Source organism: Schistocerca gregaria, chromosome 10 (assembly GCF_023897955.1).
Source record: "Schistocerca gregaria isolate iqSchGreg1 chromosome 10, iqSchGreg1.2, whole genome shotgun sequence".
Classification (NCBI taxonomy): domain Eukaryota; kingdom Metazoa; phylum Arthropoda; class Insecta; order Orthoptera; family Acrididae; genus Schistocerca; species Schistocerca gregaria.
In genome coordinates, this window is record NC_064929.1 from 191,287,285 (window position 1) to 191,297,128 (window position 9,844).

Sequence of the window (9,844 nt, forward strand, 5' to 3'; positions counted from 1 at the left end):
TACATAATTTTACTTTTCTGTACATTCAGAGTAAGCTGCCAGTCTCTACGCCCAATTTAAATCTTATCAAGGGATAATTCGATATTTGTGAATATAGACATCCCCCCCCCCCCCCAAGAACCATGGACGTTGCCGTTGGTGGGGAGACTTTCGTGCTCAGCGATACAGATAGCCTTACCGTAGGTGCAACCACAACGGAGGGGTATCTGTTGAGAGGCCAGACAAACGTGTGGTTCCTGAAGAGGGGCAGCAGCCTTTTCAGTAGTTGCAGGGGCAACAGTCTGGATGATAGACTGACCTGGCCTTGTAACAATAACCAAAACGGCCTTGCTGGGCTGGTACTGCGAACGGCTGAAAGCAAGGGGAAATTACGGCCGTAATTTTTCGCGAGGGCATGCAGCTTTACTGTATGATTAAATGATGATGGCGTCCACTTGGGTAAAATATTCCGGAGGTAAATAGTCCCCCATTCGGATCTCCGGGCGGGGACTACTCAGGATATGGGAAATGGATAGGTTAAAGTTAGATATAGTGGGAATTAGTGAAGTTCGGTGGCAGGAGGAACAGGACTTCTGGTCAGGTGACTACAGGGTTATAAATACAAAATCAAATAAGGCTAATGCAGGAGTAGGTTTAATAATGAATAAAAAATAGGAGTTCGGGTAAGCTACTACAAACAGCATAGTGAACGCATTATTGTGGCCAAGATAGACACGAAGCCCACGCCTACTACAGTAGTACAATTTTATATGCCAACTAGCTCTGCAGATGATTAAGAAATTGATGAAATGTATGATGAGATAAAAGAAATTATTCAGGCATTGCAGGGAGATGAAAATTTGATAGTCATGGGTGACTGGAATTTGAGAGTAGGAAAAGAGAGAGAAGGAAACATAGTAGGGGAATATGGATTGAGGGTAAGAAATGAAAGAGGAAGCCGACTGGTAGAATTTTGCACAGAGCATAATTTAATCATAGCTAACACTTGGTTCAAGAATCATAAAAGGAAATTCTATACACGAAAGAAGCCTGGAGATACTGACAAATAGATTAGATAATGGTAAGAAAGATATTTAGGAACCAGGTTTTAAATTGTAAGACATTTCCAGGGGCAGATGTGGACTCTGACCACAATCTATTGGTTATGAACTGTAGATTAAAACTGAAGAAACTGCAAAAAGGTGGGAATTTAAGGAGATGGGAGCTGGATAAACTGACTAAACCAGAGGTTGTACAGAGTTTCAGGGAGAGCATAAGGGAGCAGTTGTCACAAATGGGGGAAAGAAATACAGTAGAAGAAGAATGAGTAGCTTTGAAGGGTGAAGTAGTGAAGGTAGCAGAAGATAAAGTAGGTAAAAAGACGAGGACTAGTAGAAATCCTTGGGTAACAGAAGAAATATTGAGTTTAATTGATGAAAGGAGAAAATATAAAAATACAGTAAATGAAGCAGGCAAAAAGGAATACAAACATCTCAAAAATGAGATCGACAAGAAGTGCAAAATGGCTAAGCAGGGATGGCTATAGGACAAATGTAAGGATGTAGAGGCTTACCTCACTAGGGGTAAGATAGATACTGCCTACAGGAAAATTAAAGAGACCTTTGGAGAAAAGAGAACCACTTGTATGAATATCAAGAGCTCAGATGGAAACCCAGTTCTAAGCAAAGAAGGGAAGGCAGAAAGGTGGATAGAGTATATAGAGGGTCTATGCAAGGGTGATGTACTTGAGGACAATATTATGGAAATGGTAGAGGATGTAGATGAAGATTAAATGGGAGATACGATACTGCGTGAAGAGTTTGACAGAGCACTGAAAGACCTGAGTCGAAACAAGGCCCTGGGAGTAGACAACATTCCATTAAAACTACTGACGGCCTTGGGAGAGCCAGTCCTGACAAAACTCTACAATCTGGTGAGCAAGATGTATGAGACAGACGAGACACCCTCACACTTCAAAAGGAATTTAATAATTACAATCCCAAAGAAAGCACGTGCTGACAGATGTGAAAATTACCGAACTATCAGTTTAATAAGTCACAGCTACAAAATACTAACACGTATTATTTACAGACGAATGGGAAAACTGGTAGAAGCCGACCTCGGCGAAGATCAGTTTGGATTCCGTAGACATATTGGAACACGTGAGGCAATACTGACTCTTCGAGTTATCAAAGAAGCTAGATTAAGGAAAGACAAACCTACGTTTCTAGCATGTGTAGACTTCAAGCAAGCTTTTGACAATGTTGACTGGAATACTCTTTTGCAAATTCTGAAGGTGGCAGGTGTAAAATACAGGGAGCGAAAGGCTATTTACAATTTGTACAGAAACCAGATGAGTTATAAGAGTCGAGGGTCATGAAAGGAAAGCAGTGCTTGGGAAGGGAGTGAGACAGGGTTGTAGCCTCTCCCTAATGTTTTTCAGTCTCTATATTGAGCAAGCAGTGAAGGAAACAAAAGAAAAATTCGGAGTAGGAATTAAAATCCACGGAGAAGAAATAAAAACTGTTAGCTTCGCCGATGACATTGTAATTCTGTCAGAGACAGCAAAGGACTTGGAAGAGCAGTTGAACGGAATGGACAGTGTCCTGAAAGGAGGATATAAGATGAACATTAACAAAAGCAAAACGAGGATAATGGAATGTAGTCGAATTAAGTCGGGTGATGCTGAGGGAATTAGATTAGGAAATGAGACATTAAAGTAGTAAAGGAGTTTTGCTATTTGGGGAGCAAAATAACTGATGATGGTCGAAGTAGAGAGGATATAAAATGTAGACTGACAATGGCAAGGAAAGCGTTTCTGAAGAAGAGAAGTTTGTTAACATCGAGTATAGATTTAAGTGTCAGGAAATCGTTTCTGAAAGTATTTGTATGGAGGTTAGCCATGTATGGAAGTGAAACATGGATGATAACTATTCTGGACAGGAAGAGAATAGAAGCTTTAGAAATGTGGTGCTACAGAAGAATGCTGAAGATTAGATGGGTAGATCTTATAACTAATGAGGAGGTATTGAATAGGATTGGGGAGAAGAGAAGTTTGTGGCACAACTTAACTAGAAGAAGGGATCAGTTGGTAGGACATGTTCTGCGGCATTAAGGGATCACCAATATAGTATTGGAGGGCAGCGTGGAGGGTAAACATCGTAGAGGGACACTAAGAAATGAATACACTAAGCAGATTCAGAAGGATGTAGGTTGCAGTAGGTACTGGGAGATGAAGAAGCTTGCACAGGATCGAGTAGCATGTAGAGCTGCATCAAGCCAGTCCCAGGACTGAAGACCACAACAACAACAGACTTTTTTTAGTACTCGATGAAGTGTCAACGCAGTCTGCTTACTTGAATCTTTACTTATATTTTGCCCTGACCTTACTGTTGCATTTGGTTATCTGTTGACTAATTGTCGGCGCCGCGAAACAATTGCTAAAGAAGTGCGCAGCACGTTCTTTGTAAGTCCGGGCAGCAAAAACCAAATCCGGGCTTCACTCGTGACGAACATAGCCTGAAATACAGTGAGAGGAGGAAATAACTCTGCTTGTAATAAAAAAAGTGGATATTGAACCATATGTATTTTCACGTGAAAAGTGAATGAAGAATTCTTGATATTGTCAGGAAATTGTCATTTGAGCTGAGGTATTGTGTCTGTAATATCTGAGTGGCGTGACAGTTAGCTTTGTTTTCGTACTGTCATTTATTCACACACATATAATTAATTTAACAACAAGATAACTATTGACTTTGAATATTTTAGTAATAATTGCTCTGTAAACAGTAGTTTTATAGTTATATCGGTTGTACCTTTATTACTTAGAAGCCATCGGAACCTGACTGTATCTTGCGTATCTGCATTACTTCGAATTTAACATCTCCATTATTCAAGATGAATTCTCCAGCATCTCACATTTTCGGAATTCTATCGTTCGACGAAGTAATGTAAAATAACAGTACAGGTATTGCTTTTATACATTAAGAAACAGTTACGACTACCTAAGATCCGTGTGCTGACCCCACGCCCCTCCTATCCGCATCCTCCCTGAGGATGACACGCCGTTCGAATGGTCCCGGTAGGCCATTCGTGGCCTAAAGACGGAGTGCTAACAAAACAGTATATTCAAAATTTAATCAATTTCATAATTTTCACGCGTAAGTGTCACTAGATTCACCCGAGTTAAAATAATAAAATTTGTTTCCGTGCCATTTATAATAATATCATCAGAATAAATTACGTGACTTTATTTACGCATAACATTTAAAAATATCATTCCTCATCTTAAAAAAGTTGTATGAAAAAATAAGATGTGAAATATAAAATTATTAGTATGTATTTCGTCATGCGCTTTCGCAATGAGCCAGTTGGTTTTCAAAGCAAGGGAAGTAGAATATTTATGTGAAAAGTGATTGTGATCTGCCCCAGGTGGACATAATCGTATTATTACTACATTATGGGCAGGATACAGAACCGATAATAAAATACGGTTGCGAAATAAAAATTGAGATTCAGCATGCAGTATTTATACGAACCAGTCATCCCAAGACAATGACAGTAGAAAAGATTAAAAAAAAGGTAACTATATTCGAACAACATTTTATTATTTGTGTCCAACTGTTCAGTTGTGCTGCTAACTTGAGATTATGGACAGGAATGTATCTATGTATCTGCTACACGATGTGAGAGTGCGTTTGGAAGCTGCTAAAAATTTAAGCCGATGCTCAAATTTTTATTCTTCGCAATTGATTCCGTACGAAGCTTACACCGTCGCAGGTGGCAAGGGGACGTTGAAATGCTGCAAATTAAAAACCTGTAAACCGATGATTTAACGATTTTGGAAGAAAGTATTTTAACAATCTCAGCAATCTCTTGGCATTTCTTTTATATTAAAATGACGTTCCCACTTATTGTGCCTCGTATGTTGGTATTATAATGACTTATTAAAAACTGACATACGTGCATATAACAAATTATGGGTCACGGTGACCGTGATACACATTTCGTGTGATAGGCTCGAGAAGTTTGTGCGTCTCCAGAAATTTATCCGGAAAGGGGGGGGGGGGGGGAATCTACACTATACACTATACTCTCTAACGGACGCCTATGCTATAGTCAACAGCTGGCTGCAAACAACTGCTTCTTATTTCATTGCTGAATTGACACGACGAGGACACAATTGGGGCAGTTATGTATTTAAGGCGAACGCTTGTTCTCCGAAGCACTGTTACCGAGGACTACAGCGGGAGGTACAGAAACGATCCAATATCTTGACATGAAGGGAAGATTCTTACCGTATTCGACTAACAAGGACTACAGCGGGAGTTACAGGAACGATCTAATATCTTGACATGAAGAGAAAATTCTTACCGTATTCGGCTAAGCAGAGACAATGGATTGTGCCTTCTCGTTCAGAATTAGAATACTAAACGTCTCGCAAGTTCTGCATGGCCACACGGTTGTCTGTGTACATCTCATTCTTAGCGTGGAGTGGAATACAATACAGCTAGATGCAATTTGACTAAAAGGAGGAAGGCCATGTGGGTTTCACGTTAGACTCTCTGAAAAAGCTGTTTTTCCTTCGCCGATATCTCGCGCAAGAGTTATATATTTCGTTTTCCTGAACAACATACTGAACGTAGATGTAGTTATAAAGTTCGTATTTTTTTTTTTTTTTTCAAATTAAAAAGAGCGCGCACTATGGCATGGCGCAAAAAAAGCTTCAGTGGTTATGGATAAAGTGTGATGGCTCCAATATTTCAGCTATTATAAAAGCTGTTACCTTTGTCTTTTTGTAAACTTCCATCTCGACCTTGACAAGGAATATGAATTATAGAACCGTATATTATTTCTGATCCTGATGCATAAATATACGTATTTGCTTCATTTGTTCGAGTAAAAAGAAAGATTTCAGTACAGTATGCCAGTTAGGTAACGGTAATATCGCACTTTATTACCACCACTGAAACAGAAGTAGAATTTTATGAAATAATCTTTGAACTCGTCATGTTGCCGTAATTCCGATATAGAAATGACTCGCTTTCTCTTTTTACATTGCCATTGAGCATTCCTGTATTTTCTGTCTCACTTTAGCTTCAGTTCTCAAACTGGTACACTTAGGAGCAATGTTAATGCGGAGTAAGCATTATTTATCGTGGAAATAGGTATGCTGAAGGAAGAAAAGAAAAATTAAACTTTACGAAATACAAACTTGGTATGTCTGCGGGTGATAAGCTTACTGAAGAGATTGCGTCACTATCGTCCCTTTGGCGCAGAGGATAGCGCGTTGGACTTCTAATCCAAAGGTCGCGGGTTCGATCCCCGCAAGGGATGCAAAAATTTTTATTTCTTACAAATAACATTTTTATGTATTTACTGCGATAAAGAAGATATCTTACATAATGTTTCCAATATCTGAGAGTTCATGTCACAGAATAGGCGATAGGGAGGAATACTTCCTCAGAAAAGTACATTTCCGTTTCCTATACTTAGTTGTTATAATTTTTGTGGTGTTTACAAAAATGGTTCCGTGAGGTCTAGACTGCAGTGTTTTGTGCAGATGCCTGCCGTGTAGAAGTATAACTCACATGATTGCCTGATCTACGCGGTTTTGACGTACTACTCGCAAATATCTAAAACACTGACAGTTTAGCGATGGTAACAGTGACGTATCGAAATGTCCAAATTTGATGCAGTACAACTTTTAATTTCACGTTATCGTTTTGCATTTGATTTCACGCCGCTTCTGTTGTTGGTGTTTGTTTATTTAGAAGTACTTTCTGGCCTGGTTTTATTACTAGGCCATACAGTTACGGACGGAAGTCTGATTTCTTTTCAGAGTACTGTAATTATCGTCGTTTAAGCAATACGGCGTTATATGGTCGGGTAATAAATGTTTGCCGTGTGTTTGGCAGTTCAGCTTCCAATAGCAGCGCTTTATTTGCACAATTCGTGGGAACGCAGTTCGGAAAGCTGATTAACATACTCATTTATTTGAGCCCAAAGTACTACTAGAACGCTCCATGTAAATGCTGAACAACGAGAAGAAATTGGAAAGTATTACAGTCCTTTTTTTTTTTTAGAAAAATATCTCTCTTTTTAATTTATCTGCATATTTACATACAACGTCGCATCTGCGGCACAACGGCGCCAGTTTCTCGTATATCGTTATGGGCTCAACTGAATAAAAAATTACGTGAAAATTAATGCGTGAAGTCGGTAAGATTGTATAGATCATAATAACGCCGAGAGAACCGCTTTCTTGTCAGTGTCGTTTCGAAAGTTACGTTGACCGAATTCCGGCGACTATAATATCTCCGCCTCTTTCGAAATTTTATTACGAAAGGTGGTTCTGCATTCTTTTCACTTTTATCAACATTTATTTTACAAAAACTATAACTCATATATATTTGTGGTCTGTGACAAATGAAAGAATACTGTATTTATGCGTATCTAAAGCTTTCTTTTTTTTGCCATGTGCTGTATTCAAAATCGGGGTCCGCATAACATACGACGGCGCATTACATTCGGGTACCTTCAATCTGTGATACGTCGACAACATTATTGGAATTTAGGCAGTGATCAAGACGTCACAATGCACTGTTGTCAGTCTCAGCTTCGTTACATAATTGATCACCTGTTACTGAGTAGATCGTTTGCATTATGTAGTCAGGAAATGAAACACAAGCAGAGAGTATCGTATAATGTTACTTTCAAACGTAAAATAATTCTTTATGCCAAAAAATATGGTAGTAGGAGGGCGGGACGAAAGTTTAATGTAGCTGAAAGTAACGTTAGCTTAATATATCCAGCTCAGGTACTTGTGGAGCGTAAACAAAGGTTATTGCGTAAATCTTATCCTTTACATAGACCAAAAAAAAAAAGAAATATAAACTTTTATATTGACTTGTAAATTATAGATTGCAGCAACCAGTCGTCCTTTCTTAAATTTTATTATGCAGATCTAGATTTTATCAAGAAGCTAGCCATTCTCAATGCTAAGAATACAAGAAGTACATAAAAAGTTACAAGTAATGGTTTAACTCATATGGTGTGTACATTACATACCACTATTATTTTCGCTCAAAGCATATAATAAGTCCCTGTTGATCGGGCTTCACCCACAGTTCATTGAATACTACTGTTTGCGGAAGGCAGGCTGAATGGAGAACACGTCGGTTGGTTACGTGCGCCATCTACATGAACTACGTATATAAAATTCAAGGGAACCACTTCAAATTTGCATGAGAGTGACATAAAATAAAAATAAGTAAAATCCTTTACATTGTAGTCCGACTTATTTCATATTTGCCGGCAAGTAATAAAATTTCCATGTTCATTCCCTGTGATTGCGATTATTATTAAAACACATTAAACTACGTCAGATAAGTAAAACTTAATAATTTTTGCAAAAAAAATTATAAGACACGTGTTGTAGAAATCTATTAGTTGATAAGGCTTAAATATTTTTATCTTTATATTATATCTTCCTTTATTAAAACATAATAAGTACGTTGTTCATCATATTTACTAAATAGTTCATAGATGGTGCCAAATGTCAGTCAGATGCGTGGTTGGTGCAATTTGGCTATTCCGCTATAGATATAGAGGGTACTAACCTCATTATCCCTTAACACCGATTTTCCTTGTAAATGCAAAACGACCAATATACTGAATTGCTGTCAATAATACTGTATATGCATCTGTGCTAACGTATCATGGAAGTAGTTCTGTTGGTTCAGAATTAATAAAATAATAAAATTTAAACAAGGAAAATTTACAAATACAAAGATGTTATGTCTGGTGCCCTTGTAACCTACACAGTGGTTCCATCAAGCCGAGTCCCCTTGTCAGGAAACGCTTCATTAAGAAAATCTCTAACATGCAATCCCCAATGCGGTGGTGCACAGTCTTGTTGGAAAATCACCAAGCGGCAAGTCTCTCAATTTAGGTTTCGCAAACTGCTGTAGCATATAAAGATGTTAACTGTCAACTCATACTTTATCAAAAAAGAGAGGGCCACTGACTCTTGTGCATGAAACCGCATCGCACCTTCATTTAAGGGTAATTCCTAACGTGATCTAAGGCAAGGCGTGGACTTTTCGATGCCCATATCCTCACTTGCCGACGTCGCAAGCTGAAGATGAAGAGACAGAGAAGTGTATGAGGATACTGAAAGGGTAATACAGTACATAAAGGGAGAAGAAATTCTAAAAGTCATGTAGGAGTGGAATGCGGGCATAGGGGAAGGAGAAGGAAAAAAGATTACAGGAGAATATGGGCTTGGGCAAGGAATGGTTGAGTTCTGTAATAAATTTCAGGCAGTAATAGGAATTCTCTGGTTATGAATCACAGGAGGAGATATACTTGGAAAAGGCCGGATGATACGGGAAGATTTCAGTTAGATTACATCAAGGTCGGCCGTGCGGTCTGTGGTGTCTTGTCAAGGTCGGGCATGGGTGTGTGTGTTGTTCTTAGCATACGTTAGTTTAAGTAAGATTAAGTAACGCCTAAGCTTAGGACCGGTGATCTAAGCAGTTTGGACCCATAGGACCTTACCACAAATTTCCAGTTTTTACATCAAGGTCAGACAAAGATTCAGAAATCAGATACTGGATTGTAAGGTATGCCCAGGAGCAGATACAGACTCGGATCACAATATATAGTAGTGATAAAGACTAGGCTGAATTTTAAGACATTCGTCAGGAAGAATCAATACGCAAAGAAGTGGGACTCGGAATTGCTAAGGAATAACGAGATACGCTTGATGTTCTTTAAGGCTATAGGAAGAGCAATAAAAAATAGTTTGGTAGGCAGTCCAGTTGGAGAGGAATGGACATCTCTAAAAAGCGCCATCACAGAA

General features: G+C 38.7%; 1 non-coding gene across 1 annotated transcript; it reads left to right on the top strand.

The window, feature by feature from the left end:
• The first annotated feature begins 6,242 nt into the window (after nt 1-6,242).
• Nucleotides 6,243-6,315, top strand: Trnar-ucu (transfer RNA arginine (anticodon UCU)). Its single transcript has one exon. It is a non-coding gene; the product is annotated as a tRNA-Arg (tRNA).
• Nucleotides 6,316-9,844: the final 3,529 nt, after the last annotated feature.